This window comes from Camelus dromedarius, chromosome 36, assembly GCF_036321535.1.
Source record: "Camelus dromedarius isolate mCamDro1 chromosome 36, mCamDro1.pat, whole genome shotgun sequence".
In the NCBI taxonomy this organism is placed as follows: Eukaryota; Metazoa; Chordata; class Mammalia; order Artiodactyla; family Camelidae; genus Camelus; species Camelus dromedarius.
The window spans coordinates 2,274,262-2,289,454 of NC_087471.1; the positions used below are offsets into that span (position 1 = coordinate 2,274,262).

General features: G+C 43.6%; 1 long non-coding RNA gene across 1 annotated transcript; it reads right to left on the reverse strand.

The window, feature by feature from the left end:
• Positions 1-1,182: 1,182 nt before the first annotated feature.
• Positions 1,183-5,118, reverse strand: LOC135320070 (uncharacterized). The gene is made up of 2 exons (XR_010379226.1): positions 3,900-5,118; positions 1,183-3,475 (listed from the first exon to the last, which is right to left on the reverse strand). It is a non-coding gene; the product is annotated as an uncharacterized LOC135320070 (long non-coding RNA).
• Positions 5,119-15,193: the final 10,075 nt, after the last annotated feature.

The window sequence follows — 15,193 nt, forward strand, 5'->3', positions numbered from 1 at the left end:
ACACTTCTCAGACACGTGGATCCGACAGGGAGACAGAAAAGGGAGGGGCTGAGCCACAAACCCTCAGTGTCTTCTCCCCGAATGACCAATCATGTGAGCCGCTTCTCTTCCCTGAAACAAAGGAAAGAGTGGGGAGGGGAGGGAGGTCAAGGGTGTTGCCCCAGTGAGCTCCCTCCACGTAGAGCCTGGACCTCCCATCATGGGAAGTGCTTGCTTCCAACCTTTGACCCTTTGTCAACACGGTCTTATTAAAGTATATTATTCCAGTGAGTTATTTTATTTTATTTTATTTTATTTTATTTTATTTTATTTTTCACTTATGCTTAACACCTTTATTGTGGTAAGATTCCTGTACAGTAAGCTACACATATTCCAGGTAAACAATTTGATGAATTTTGACAGCTGTATGCACCCGTGAAACCACCACCACAATCAAGACAGCTCACATTTCCCTCACTCCCCTCTTGATTGCTTTTTCTGTTCAGGTATTTCATTTAATGCCTTAAAAATAGCACTAAAGTCCTTATGTGGACATTTAAAATAGCTCCAGCTGTCTTCTGAAGGATAAGAGCTTTAAATAGCCTGCCTCTATAATCGCCCGTGTACCGGGTACTGAGTTCTCCTCGTTGGCACTGAATCTCTCCGAGGCGCTTCGCAGGCACTGGCTGCTCACCTGGTCTGTTATTTCCAGCTAATGCCTTGAGATGGCAAAACAGAATTTCCTTGCTTTCCACTCCCGATGTTTCTTAAAAATGTGTTCTTTAAGCAATGCAGCTATACAAGAGACAAAGTGAATATGATCAAGGAAGAAATTTAAGTTCACAGAAAAAAGGAAATAGATTTACATTCCACTACATAGAGTACATGTATATATTTAAATCTATTTAGAAATGATTGCTATTAAATACCTAAATCGCTTCATCATTACATTTCATAAATGGGAAGCACCTTAGAGGCTGTCTTGTCAAAACTCTTCATTTTATAAGAAAGGAAACTGAAATCCAAAGATTCTGCTTCTTGTCAGTCAGAATATATTTTGAAAGCAGTCTGACTCATTCCAATATTCCAAAATTTTTATTCTGACAGTAAGGAGTTGGTTCTAGCTTCACAAAAAAGATGTTAATAATCAAAAATCTCATTGAACTAATCCCAGTGATAATAGACACTCATTTTCAAAGAAAATCATTTTTTAGACCTTTTATTGTAAGAAAAATTCAGAAAACTGGAGAGAAAAATAAAACATACCCATCACTTAATTTTAATACCTGTTAACTGTATCAGTCAGGAAAGGCTATATTATATTCTAGTAACAAACAGCCCCAGTGGCTTTACAGTGGCCTTTAAAGCAACACAATGTTCTGCTATACGTTCAACATAGGTTGGTGGGAAGATCGGGGGCTATGCTTCATTGAGGCATCACTTGGGGGCCCAGGTTGACAGGGGGTCTGTAATGTGATGATATCAACAGTAAAACAAGAGGCCTCTGGGTTTGCTGTGGCCAAGATTGAGAGGAGTCTGGAGAATCAATACAGGTGATTAAATCCTTCCCCCTGAAGCGTGTTATTACTTCTGCTCACATTCCATCTGCCAGATCTGTTAACCCGGCCACGACTGTATTAACTCCAAGAACGTTGGGAGGTGTGATTCTCCAGGCATTAGAAAGGAGGGGCAACCAGATACTGGTGAACGTTAGTGATGTCTGATTCTGCTCTGTTTGCTTTGTTAGTTGCTCGGGAGTGGGTTGAAATTGTTTAATGTAAGCTACAGAGGTACCATTTACCCCTACATATTCTGTTGTTTATCTCTGTAAAACAAAGACATCCCTCTCATTTTTCCTACAGTATCACAGTGTGAGTTATAGACATTATGGTAATTCACCTCAAAATACTCCAGGATGCATTTTTTAGAGATTTACTTAGCATTTAAAAAAAAATTTTATTGAAGTGTAGTTGATTTACAGTGTTAGTTTCAGATGTACAGCAAAGAGATTCAGTTATACATATGCATACATACGTATTTTCTTTTCAGCTTCTTTTCCATTATATGTTATTATAAGAAATTGAATATAGTTCCCTGTGCTGTACAGTAGGCCTTTGTTGTTTATCTATTTTAATGTGTCTGTTAATCTCCAATCCCTAATTTATCCCTCCCCACTCTTTCCCCTTTGGTAACCATAGTTTGTTTACATCTGTGAGTCTGGTTTTAGTGTGTAAATAGAATTTGTATCATATTTTTTAGATTCTGCATATAAGTAATATATGATATTTGTCTTTCTCTGTCTGACTTACTTCACTTAATATGATAATCTCTAGGTCCATCCATGTTGTTGCAAATAGCGTGATTTCATTCTTTTTATGGCTGAGTAATATTCCATTATATATATGTACCACAACTTCTTTACAGGATGCCTTTTTAAAACTAAGCTTTTACTTTACAATCACATGATTTATCATGCCTAACAAAATTAACAACTCCCCAGTATCTCCAATATCAATTCATAGTTAAATTTTCCAGTGATCTCAAAACCTGCTTTCTTGTGTACACACCAGGATCCAAATAAGAACTATACATTGCATTATTCTGTCTCGTATAATCTCTCTTAATAAAACATAATTCCCTCTTGTGCCCCCCAACCCCTTTCCCTAGGACCTTCACTTTTTGCACAGGCAGTTACACTGTGTTCTGTGTACTGAATATGGTTGTGCTGTAACGTGTTCCACTTTCTGATTTTATCTGTTTCCTTGTAGAGATACTTCACTTGCTCCTTTACCCTGTATTTATCCATAAACTGGAAGGCAAACAGAAAGGCTTCATTCTACTCAGGTTAACCATTTTGGACAAGACCCCTTCCTCAGTAATAGCACAGCGTTCCTGTTGTGCCACTGAAGGGGGAGCCCGTGTCTGGCTGCCCACTCTCAGTGATGGTAACGCTGATCACAGTCAAGGCCTTCCAGTGAGTGTTGCCTTCCCCCCTTTCCAGCAACAAGCAGTCTGCGCAGGGGTGTTTTGGCACCATGTCAGTTCCCCACTAAGCCTCAAAGGAAAACATTTTCAGAAGCAATACACATTTCCATTTGCATCTCTCCCCAGGCAGTGACGTTTCAAGTAAATACCGAGAAGCTATGAACGTTAAGCAAGTCAGCGTAGAGAACTGGCTGTTGGATGTCTCAGGTCAGCAAGAGGGAAAGTCTAAATCCTGTTTAAAATGCCACTCCTTCCTCTCAGTTCTCTCACGCGGCTGCGCTCTGGCTTTCGTGATGCCCCGGCCTCTTGGTCCTGCTGCTCCCGCTCTGGCCTCTCCTTCGGCGTGTTACCTGCAGACTCCGTCCTGATCCTAAACCGGGACATCGCGGTGCTGGCCCAGGTGCTATCTCTTTGTTGCTGACATAACCTCTTGGGAAGATATTATCCACGTCTGTGACTTAACGGCGGCCCATGCACTGGTAACTCACACAGGCCAGTGTACTAGGATTACCTGCAGAAACAGAGCCGATAGGACATATGTCCATACACATATATGGAGAGAGAGAGAGAGATTTATTATGGACCCACATAATTATGGAGGCTGAGAAGTCCCAAGATCTACTATCTGCAAGCTGGAGACCCAGGAAAACCAGTGGTTTAAATTCCGGTCTGAGTCCAAAGGTCTGAGAATCAGAGGAGATGATGGTATAATGCCCATTCTGAGGACAGGAGACCACATCCCAGCTCAGGTATTAGGCAGAAAGCAAGTTCCAGCTTCCTCCTCTTTTTGGTTCTATTCAGACCTTCAGTGGATTGGCTGAGGCCCACCGGCGTTGGGGAGGGCCTTCTGCTTTACTCAGTCCACTGATTCAAAGATTAACCTCATCCAGAAACACCCCCACAGACACACTGAGAAATAATGTTTAGCCAAATACCTGGGTTCCCTGTGATCTGGTCAAAGTTGACACATAGATTAACCACCACACTCAGTATACCTGACCACTAAGCCAGTACGATGGTCTCTCCACCCTCAGCATGCTGCGAACAATGTAGCCATGTTGCAAAACTTCGCTCACTCTTCAGCTCAGATCTTTCCAGGAACAGCTCTTTCAAATTATGTATAACTACTCAGGTGTTTCTCTCCAGCTCCATTCTGCTTATTAGCAGGGGAAAACAAAAAGTAACCAAATATCTACTCCACGTTAAATTTAGCCTGATCCAATAATTTGGGTTTTTTTTCCTTTTTTTTGTAAGTATAGTCAGTTTACAATGTGTCAATTTCTGGTGTATGGCGTAATGTTTCAGTCATATATATACATACATATATTTGTTTTCATATTCTTTCTCATTATAGGTTACTACAAGATATCAAATACAGTTTCCTGCCCTATAGAGGAGAAATTTGTTTTTTATCTTTGATCCAATCATGATCCAACAGCCCTTCTCTGCCTCTTGAATTACCGTCTCTGGCTTCTCCCCAATACGGCATCCAGCGTGGGAAGAGATGTCCAGAAGTGGTGACAGTGGAAAGCGTTGAGGGTGGCACCCTCCTCAGTCTGTCCCGGTGTCTGGAGGGCTGTTCCTCTCCAAGCACTGGCTGGCCTCGTCTGCTCGGCTTTATCTGGGTGCTTTTGTTGATCTTCTAAGTCCCTTGGGGAAAAAGAAGGTGTTGGGCACAAGATAGAACCTAATCACCATGGAGCAGCCATACCTGGATGACTACTACGTCTTACTGCACCTCGTCTAAAATATAACCGACTGAAAAGAAGGCTGATAATAAACTGAAGAGGAAGGTGATCAGGATGTCGAAGGGATGCAGTAAGATATGGATGCCTTTTCTTACCTCCTCAGCATCTTTCCTTTCTAGCTAACGGAGAGCTGCGCAGTTTTTGTTTTAAATAAAAAATGTTGAGGCAGAGGTCATCTACCTTATTTATGCCTCCCCCCCCCAATAAGACATCTTTGCTGTTTGCATACGAAGGTAAGAATTCTTATTTACTTCAGTTCAAAATATCTTTTTTTAATTGAAGCATTGTCAGTTTATAATGTGTCAATTTCTGGTGTACAGCGTAATAGTTCGGTCATACATGTACATACATATATTCCTTTTCATATTCTTTTTCATTATAGGTTACTACAAGACATTGAAGACAGTTCCCTGTGCTACATAGTATAAACTTGCTGTTTATCTATTTTATACATAATAGTATCTGCAAATCTCAAACTCCCAATTTATCCCTTCCTACCCTCTTTCCCCCTGGTAACCGTAAGTTTATTTTCTATGTCTGTGAGTCTGTTTCTGTTTTGTAAATAAGTTCATTTGTCTTTTTTTTAAGATTCCACGTATAAGTGATATCATATGGTATTTTTCTTTCTCTTTCTGGCTTACTTCTCTTAGAATGACAATCTCCAGGTCCATTCATGTTGCTGCAAATGGAATTATTTTATTCTTTTTTATGGTTGAGTAGTATTCCATTGTATAAATATACCACAACTTCTTTATCCAGTCAATAACTTTTTTTAAACTAGAAGTTAAGATTATATCCCAGATCTGTTTGATTACCAGGGTTGTATTTTCCTTGAAAACCCCTCTTTCGATCATAATTTCTCCAGGCTGCCTCTCCCACCAGGCTTGCCATCACCCTCATCTGACACAGCGTGCATGGAGATGTAACTCCAGGATAACCATTTCTGCCTACTTTGTAAAATATACCTGTGATCATAATAGCAGCAACTGTGGCGCACTTACGATGCAGCATACTTTGCTAAGTGTTTGACATACTTCTTCCCGCAACCTGTGAATGTTTGTATTTAAATCCTCGTTTTTGATAAAGAAATGGAAACTAGGAAAATGCAAAGGAATAAACTTGCCCATGGTTCTATAGTTAGGGCCAGAGCTGGTGTGTGAGCTTCTGACCTATGCTGCTTCTGATTATTAAACATCTTTAGTGGCTGTTTTCTAGAGAACGGTATTGTCTTCTTGCTTACAGTGGGAACCCTGTACCTCTGTACGTGCCCTTGGGATCTGTTCTTACCGTCTAACCTCCATCTTGATGTATTTACTTGCCAGCTCCTTTTTCTCTGGTCTTTGAGGCTTTTTGTGCCATTTCTCTTTCTTTGTTTCATTAACGGATCAGAATGTAGAATTAAGTCATACCTTTTGCCCCATGAAACACTTCTAGAATGAGTATTACGGCGCCCATTGCTTCTAAATCAGATGTATTTTCAACACCTTTACTGCAGTCTGATTCCTGTACAGTAAACTACACATATTTCAGATGTACAATTTGAGGAATTTTGATAGATGTACACACAATCTGATTATTTTTAAAACTAATTATTATTTTTAATTCTATGGTACTTAGAGATTCCTCTTCTTAATTTTCTTTTCAAAACATGTAAGTCTACAGAAAAGTTGGAGGATGAGTCCAACAAACCCTTGCATGTACCTTTTGCCAGTTTGTTAACTGGTGGAAGTTACATTCGCCATTTGTTCTCATTTCTTTCTCTAAGTAAATTGCAGACATTGTGACATTTCACCCTTAAAAGTTGAAACATGTATTCCTTAAGAATGGGGAAAGTCTCCTGTCGCCTTGTATGTATCCATTATTACATCTCAAACTTAACAACTATTCTGAAATGTCATATATATTTAGGATTTCCGAGTACGTCATCCACAGCTTTTTCTTGTTTCAAATTCATGCATTACACTTAGTGATGCCTTGTTAGTCTCTTTTAATCTAGAACATTGACTTTTCTAGAGTCCAGCAGGCCAGTTGCCTTGTAGAATGTTTGGCTTTTTCAGGTTCCCTCCCCTTCATTGAAGCGTGTTGACTGTATACAATGTAGAGCTGTTAAATGTAACTGCACTGAAATTGCATCTTGAAACTGAGATATTATGCTGGGTTACTGATAAAAGTGAAATGGGTGTGAAAATACCTCCATATGGAATCTCTGTGTGTGTGTATGTTTTAGTGTAAATTTTCACATAGAAGCATTTTTAATATGAAGAAATTAAAACTTACCATTGGTTATCTTAGGAGTGTTACAGAAACCTGAATCCCATGGAGAGACCAAGCGACAGTCGGAGGGCTGGAGAACTCAGGTTTACCATGCTGGCGGGCCCAGAGGAGTTAGCACTCCAAGCTCTGGACCCCAACTGCAGGTTTACACAGGCTTTTATAGGGTTTTAGGTTTCAATTAAATTCTTGCCATATGCAAATGAGGTGTTAGAAATGGACCAACCAGGAGTGAGCTTTTGGGAACCAATGGAATTTTAGGGGTAAGTTTCATTTCCTGAGAAGCAAGCCGTTTTACAGAAGCACAAAAGCAGGAAGGCAGTGGCCCTGCCTGGGAGTTCTTGCTGGTCCCTTTGTGGGTTTTGCCCCTTCAGTTAAACCAGAAAACCCTGTGTAAGATTGGTTGTAAATGAATTACTACTGCAGTTAATCACAAAACAAAAGTTCTACAGATATACATCTTGTGGGTTATGAATGATTATTTTATCTTAGCTTCCTGGTCCGCTGACTCATTGCAGGCATTCCTCAAACGGCAAGAACACCTCAAAGATTCAGAATATATGCATTCTTTGAATTTACTATACATGTGTCTCTTGATTTAATAGTTTAGCCTTACTGTAGAAATGGAATTTGTGCAGGATTCTTATAGACAAGTTGTATGTTTCAAGAAGACAGTATCTACAGCCAAGAATAAAATGACTTAAAAATAGTGTCAATCAAAGCAGGAGTAGTTGATTTAGTGCCATCTTTTCTCAGGGACTCGAGCAGTGATGTGTCCTGTCCGTGGAGAACAGACTGTTCCTTGCGAAGGCCTATTAGAAATTAACTCCAAAGCACGTGTTCTCGAGGGTTCTGCTACCATTACAGACAAGCTGTTCTCATTTTATAGAGAAACAAATATGTAATAATAAATTATCACACTTACCTTAATGGGTTACCAAAGATGCATTAGAAAACATTCACAAAAGGGGAGAAGAAGTTTAAAAATGTTCGGTTTTAAAATAACGAATATTTTTACCACATCGGAAGCCTAACACATAGTGAGCAGTAGCAGATGGTGACTCTTCCAAATATCTTACAAATTATTGGGAAGGCTGCTGGAACCCAAGGCAGAAAAGAACAAAATAGAATGGCTTTGAGTTCAGGTGTAATTTCAGAGACGCTGTGAGTTCAGAGACCAGATGGTATGCTTCAGCAGACTAATTCAGAGATGCTCCCCACCAAACCTTTGGTAAGTGATTGTTTTTCCAAAGCCTATTTGAACCCCAATCTCCCAAGGAGTGAAAACTTTTAAAGCAGGTCTTATATTCTTTGGCTTTGTCTCCCATACAGGGGTATCCAGTACCTCGAAAAAAAACACAAATCCAGGTGGATTCGAAGTCTAGCTCTGTGTTTGAACCAGGGCGTCTCGCTTTACCCTTCCCTGCCCGCAGACTGGGATTCATACCATCAGCCCTCCTGGTCCTCAGGCCTCTGGGCTCAGGCTGTTACACAAGTGACTTGGCTTTCCTGGGCCTGCAGCTTGTAGACAGCAGAATGTGGCTGCCTGCAGCCCCTCTCTTTTTCAATAGATCAACTGATCAATCGATTGGTAGGGAAATAGGTAAAGATATAGATGTCCTTAAATCCTGCTGGTTCTGTTTCTCTGTGAGCCCTGATGGATACAACAGGTTAACGTCGCATTTCCGTGATGGACACAGTAAGAGCTTTCAGAAGTTCAGACAGCGTTAGGGGCAGGGAGTATGAACGCGCTGCGCCCAGAACCTCGTGCGTGCAGGCCCACTGGCGCCTTCAGCCCTGGCCAGCCACGTTTCCAGAGGCAGAACAGTCCCCGTCAGCACAGGCATTAGATTCCTCTGGATGGAGCTTCTGATCTGCTGTTACGGTGGGAGTGAGGAAGGGTCGGGTGGGGTGGGAACAAAAGATGCTTTTGCTCTGGGCTTGGTGCTCACCACAATGTTCTATGTTTAAAGTACGCCTTGAGTTCTCATAGGGGCATACTCAGAAAAACGACCTCTTACTAGTTCTTTGTTATACTTTCATCATAAACACACATCCCTGTATTCGGAAGGCAGAGTTCAGCTTTGGCACCCTATCACGGCAGGCAGGCATCAGAGAACTTGGCAAAAACGTTAGGCGGTGACAAACAAAAGGTAGAAATTTCTAATAACTGTTTCCTTCTGCTCAGCCATTGTTTATTGCTTTCATCAGTTATTATACTACACTTTCCTCCATCACAGAACATTCTGGCCTGAGGTTAATTTACTTTCAAACTCAATGAACGCAGGAGTGACACTTTCCTCGTTTCTGCTTTAATACATGACTCCAAGGAGGGGCCAAGGTGATTCTCCTACCTAAGGAAAATGAGTTTTCTATGTGTTTCGCAAGCTTGAGGCCTAATTTGCATATTTCTGGCAAGACAATTATCTTGATTTTCAAAAAAGACATTCATTTACAATATCAAAAATTTCAGAGTCCTTTCGCTTGAATTATCGAAATAATTATCCCAATTTCGCTCAGCAGTGATATCGATAGGATCTTAGATTCCATTTGGCCTCCAATACAAAAGAAACTACAAATCAAAGAAGCAAAAAAGTAATTTATTGTGACATTTATCCTACTTTGCAGAAAGACCAGGAGGAGGTTCATTGCAATCCACCTTCTCAGTAACCCTGGCTGGGTCAATCCATTCCTGGTGAAACGCTGAGAAAAGGCTGATGTATGAGGGCAAGTTAAGAGCCAGCCAAATCTCAGGCTCCTATTCGCCACATCACATGGTGACGTGGCTTTAAGGTTTTAGGAGAGAAGAGAAGCGATCTGGTGACTACCTGCTGGAAAAGGCTGGTCCGTGTGGCAGCTTGGGAGTTCTGGGGAAGTTCTAAGGAGAAAAGCTGCTGTCCCCGATCGCACCGACGCCGTCCCCGGCCCAGCCCGCCTTGTGCCCCACACAGCCACTGCCACCTCTTGCAGCCAGGACCGCAGGCCCCTTTTCCCGGTGGGAGCCGAGGCCCGTTTCTTCTCCGCGGGTCTGGGCCACCGCCTCGCAGAGAACCTCCTGCTTTACTCCAACCGGGCTCCCCTGCACCACTTCCTCTGTCCCTCCCAGCACCGCCTTGCTTTCTAACCCCGCTCCCATCCTCCTCCTCCCGGGAGCTCAGTGCGCACGAGGGCGGGGCTGGGGGCCGCGTGGCGAGGCGCTGAGTCCAGACCCGGCGGGAGTGAGCGGAGGCCGGCGCCGCGCCGCGCGCTTCGGGCGCTTCCCCCCTGGCCGCACGAGGCGCGTGCGTGAAGACGCTCTGTCACGTTGGATCCCCACCGGGCGGCGGCTCGGGCCGGTGACCTCGGCCCGTGTGCAGGCGCAGGGAGCCCCCAGCTGCCCAGTGGGCCCGGCGTGGGGCTACTGGGATGGGACCGCACCGCAGCCGCGCGTGACGTAGGCCCTGCCCCCACCCGGGAGCCCCGGCGACCTCTGCTGCGTGTCCGTCCACAGCATCCTCTGCTGCGTGTCCGTCCACAGCATCCTCTTCTGTTCACCCTCTACGCACCGGCGGTGAATTCTTGTCCTAGATTCATTCCCGCCATCCTCGGAGTGTTCCCTCACCCCTGCCCACCTGCTGTCCTGACCTCACGCTTGAATTTGCTGCCTTCCCTGTCTCTCAGCAGGCAGGTAAGAGGTTACGTTTTCCTACAGCCTGGAATTCAAGGTCCTTGGGCAACTGGTTCTACACTTTCTTTTGAATTTTATTTCTTGCGGATCATCTAAATAAGTTCATTTCTCCAGGGAGGCAGCATACCACACCACGGCCCCGATGGCGGTATGATCGCTGCTCTCTGCTCTTCCCAGCCGCCAGGTTCTCACCCCGGCTCGAGCCCGTTCTCCTCCTGGGGAGATGCCCCTCAGGTCTCCCCCCTGCAGCTCCTCTCATGGACCTGCTCTTTCCCGCACATTCTCCCTCTTGGCAATGTCTATTGGCGGTTTCCACATTTAGTGTTTTGGTTTTTCCTTTAGAAGCAAATTCAAAACCCTTCAAAAGGAGACACTGTGTAGCTCAGTGGCAGAGGGCCCTTCTAGCATGCGTGAGGTTGTGGGTTCAATCCCCAGTATCTCCATTAAAAATAAATTAAAATATTTAAAAAATAAATTAGTAACCCCCACCCCCAAACAAAAAACCCAAAAGGAGATAATGTTTCTTGTTACACAACACAAAATTTGGTATCTATAGGCAATTTGTATTTGTTGATAATTAGCAGGGCCTCCCTAACTGGGGAGATCCAGCTCAGGTGGTCTCCCGGCCTCAGTGACATGGTCGGTCCAGGTCCAAGTCCCCTTCTAGACGCTGCGGGCTCCTGGGGACGTCAGGCCTCACCACCCCACCTGCCTTTGGCGCCTGCTCCCAGCTGAGCTTTCTTGCTCTGCAGAATGCTGACCCACAGATAAAGTCCAGCAAGCAAACAAAATCCACTCACACACAGCATCTGAGAGCCTCCCAGGACTTACTGACAACCTGAGGAAGAAATGTTTCTGCCATGTACTCATCAGGGGCTTCCCTGGGCCTCCTCCCCCCTCCCTTCCTTTGAAAAGCAGCCTCCTGAGAAGCAGAACCACCCCCACCTCCATCTTCTCTCACTTTCTCTGCAAAACAACCTGCCTCTTTCCCTTGGAGCCCTGCACCTGCTGACATCCTCGTTTTTAGGACTCTCCCTGTGACCCCAGTAGTGCATCAGAGTTTTCTTCTCAAAAAGAAAGCTCCCTCTCTCATGAGAAATCTGGTACAGCCGTTAGAGTAACTTAAAACAAACAAACAAACAAACAAACACCTTTTTACACTGAAAGATCTGCTTACTTCAAGGGTGGTTCATTCTGAGGCTTCTGCTTTCCTCCTCCCCCTGTTCTTAAATCGCCAAATATTGTTACTAAATGACCTGCTTGCCCGGCCTTTCCCATCTTCAGGATTTCGTCCATGGGTGCTTTCAGAAGGGCCTTATTCTTGACCTCCAGGACCTTGGACTTTATTCAGGCACTTTCTCCAAAGTAACCTTTTCCTTCTCAAGCAGATAAGACTGACAAAATATCAAGGATATTTGGAGATATCAAAAATGGCAGTTACATACTATATATAAAATGGAGAAACAACAGGTTTCCACTGTAGAGCACAGGGAGCTCTATTCAATATCTTGTCTCCTATAATGAAAAAGAATCTGAGAAGGAACATATGGATGTGTATGGATGACTGAAACAGTACACTGTACACCAGAAACTGACACAACACGGTAAACTGACTATACTTCCAAAAAAAAAAAGAAGAATGCAAAAAAATGGCAGTCATATCTGTCTGGGTTATTTTACTTTTCTTTTTTTAAGTGTTATTTTATTTTTTCAGGGGAGGTAATTGGATTTATTTGTTTATTTGGTTGCTAAATTGGAGGTACTGGGGAATTGAACCCAGAACCTCATGCATGCTAAGCATGCACTCTACCACTGAGCTACACCCTCCCCTCTTACATATTTTTAGTGTTATTTTTATTATTTTTAGTTTTTATTAGATTTGGGGGGGGAATTAGTTTTATTGATTTATTGATTGACAGAGGAGGTACTGGGGATCGAACCCAGGACCTTGTGCATGCTAAGCCAGGACTCTACCACTTGAGCTACACCCTCCCCTCCTATTTGACTTACTTAGTTTACTTTATGAAGAACTTCGGCTCGTCTGCCAGTAACATTATCAATACTCAACATGATGACTCAGCAGAAGTGGCCACACGCCCACCTGATGTTTTCAGCAGGGCTCTTTGTCACCTTCTAATGTCACCTGTTCTCCTTTGCCAGGACTGCTATTTATCTCCATTAGCTCTTGCATTGTATTATTTCCTGACGTCCATTAGAATCAGTGGAAGCCAGCTCTGCAGAAAACAGTGCCAAAGGCTTTAAACGAGCGGTACTTTATCTTACTTCCCACGTCGCATCCTGGTTCACGCTACTAAATTAGACTACAGTTCATAATTCTAAATGTTCTCTTATTTTTCTATCTTCACTGGAATCTTTTTTTTTAAACTGGAGTAGAGTCAGTTTGCAACGTTGTATCAATTTCTGGTGGACAGCTTAATGCTTCAGTCACGCATGCACACACATACATACATTTATTTTCATATTCTTTTTCGTTATAGGTGACTACAAGATATTGAATAGAATTCCCTGTGGACCTGTAGATCGTCATTCTAAGTGAAGTAAACCAGAAAGAGAAAGAAAAATACCATATGATATCACTTATATGTGGAATCTAAAAAAAAAAAAAAAAAAGACACAAATGAACTGATTTGCAAAGCAGAAACAGGTTCACTGGAATCTTGAGTATCCCACAATTTCACATCCTTGGCAAGTTTTTCTTATTTCAGTTTTTCTGGTGCAAGTAGTTTGTGGACACTGTACAATGTCACCTCGATGGTTGCACCACTTCGTACACAATCCCAATCCCTGCCCCACAACACACACACGCACACACATGCACACACACACACACACACACACCCAAATGCGCACTGCCAATGTTTCTCATTTTTGAAAATTTTTAGTTTTTGAAAATGAGTTCAGTAGCTACTTTTTTCAAAAAAATAAATCTAACATGAGTTTTAAAAATTTTTCAATTAACAATGTCTCTGTGACAACAAGGTGCCCGCGTACAAGGGGTTGGACTTTAGAAGAGCTAGTGTGTGTGAACTTCCACTTGAACAGGAAGACCTACCCAGATGTTAGCTGTTTTTATTTGGGAATATTTGCCTCTTGAAGATGGAAAAATAGAGTTATTACACAATTACTATGCCATAGAAAAGTGGATACTTAAATAGCAGTTAGACTAATTTGCAGAGAAAAGGCACTTACAACGTGGACGCCTCCTAAGGTCCCCCCTTCTCTCCTGCAGATTAGACAGGCTCCCTAGTCTCGTCTCCCTCAGTCGTACCAGGGGAAAAGCTCACATGCCAGACGACACTGGGCTGGCCAGCCGTGTCCTGTCTGGTGCCGTGGGGCCTGGGTTCTGGCTGCAGTGTTCGGCAAGCCGACCTCTCAGGGTCTCCGTACCCTCCTTTATGAAGTGGGCACAGTGATGCTAACAGTAACAATGTGACACTGTTGGACACAGCAGGGATGCGCTGTTACAAGAGACCCTTACGTCTGCGTTCTCCACGTCGGCCCTGGGACACCGCCTGGCTCTCTGAATCCGCCCCTCCACACTCCCTGCTCCCGCTCGCCTCGTCCTGGGCAGGTGGAGGGGACATTCAGCTGTTTCTGGGGCTAGTGTCCCCATCAGCCCCACAGCTGACGGTTCAGGCTCCCCTCCCTCCGCTCGTGCCCGGGGGCTGACGTGGGGTCTCCGTGTTTTCCGGGCTACAGCTTCCTGCCTACCTGACAGCCACCTTGCTGGGAATTCTTAAGAACTTCAGTGCTCGGAGGCTCCCATTTCTTATTTGTTGAATACAATTAAAGATTTGCTTGGCTTTAAACACATTTTATATCATTTTTTGGAGCCTTGTGAGTGGGAGGGAGAGGCGGTAGCTCTTCCCCAATTGACATCGTGGGACAGAAGTGTCACAGTGTAACTTACCTTTCTCCGGTTCCTGGTGAGTTTGGAATTGTTTATATCGCCCTTTATTTTTAAGGAGCAACATTTAAAATTCTTTTTTCTTTCTTTCTTACTTTCTTTCTTTTCTTCCCCCCTCTTTAACAGAGGCACTGGGGACTGAAGCCAAGCATGAGTTCTACCACTGAGCTACACCCCCCACACCCTAAGGGATAACATGCTAAGCATCATCCTGGCTCTATCTTAGATCCTTGGAATTATGACAAAATGACCAAGGAAGAGGGCATCCAGATGTGATATACTCACCATGATAGCTAACATTACAACTCACAGGGGAGGAACCGTGGCCTCGGGAGGGGTACCTTACCCCCGGCTCTGACGGGTGCATAGTTCTTCCTGAAAACTCCAGGTTTCCCTTTTTTGTTATCATCTACTTGCACCTTTACAGTAAGTACCACACAGGACAAAGTTTGGCCATTCTGGCGACAATGTATCAACCATTTTCTTAATATATTTCTCCTATTTCATGGCTGCGAAATCTCCCATCCCTGACGGGTTCCTCTGGCAGGTTCCCATGCGCCCGGGGACCACGGGACGGTTGTCTCCATGTCTGGACCCAACCCAACATTCCACTGG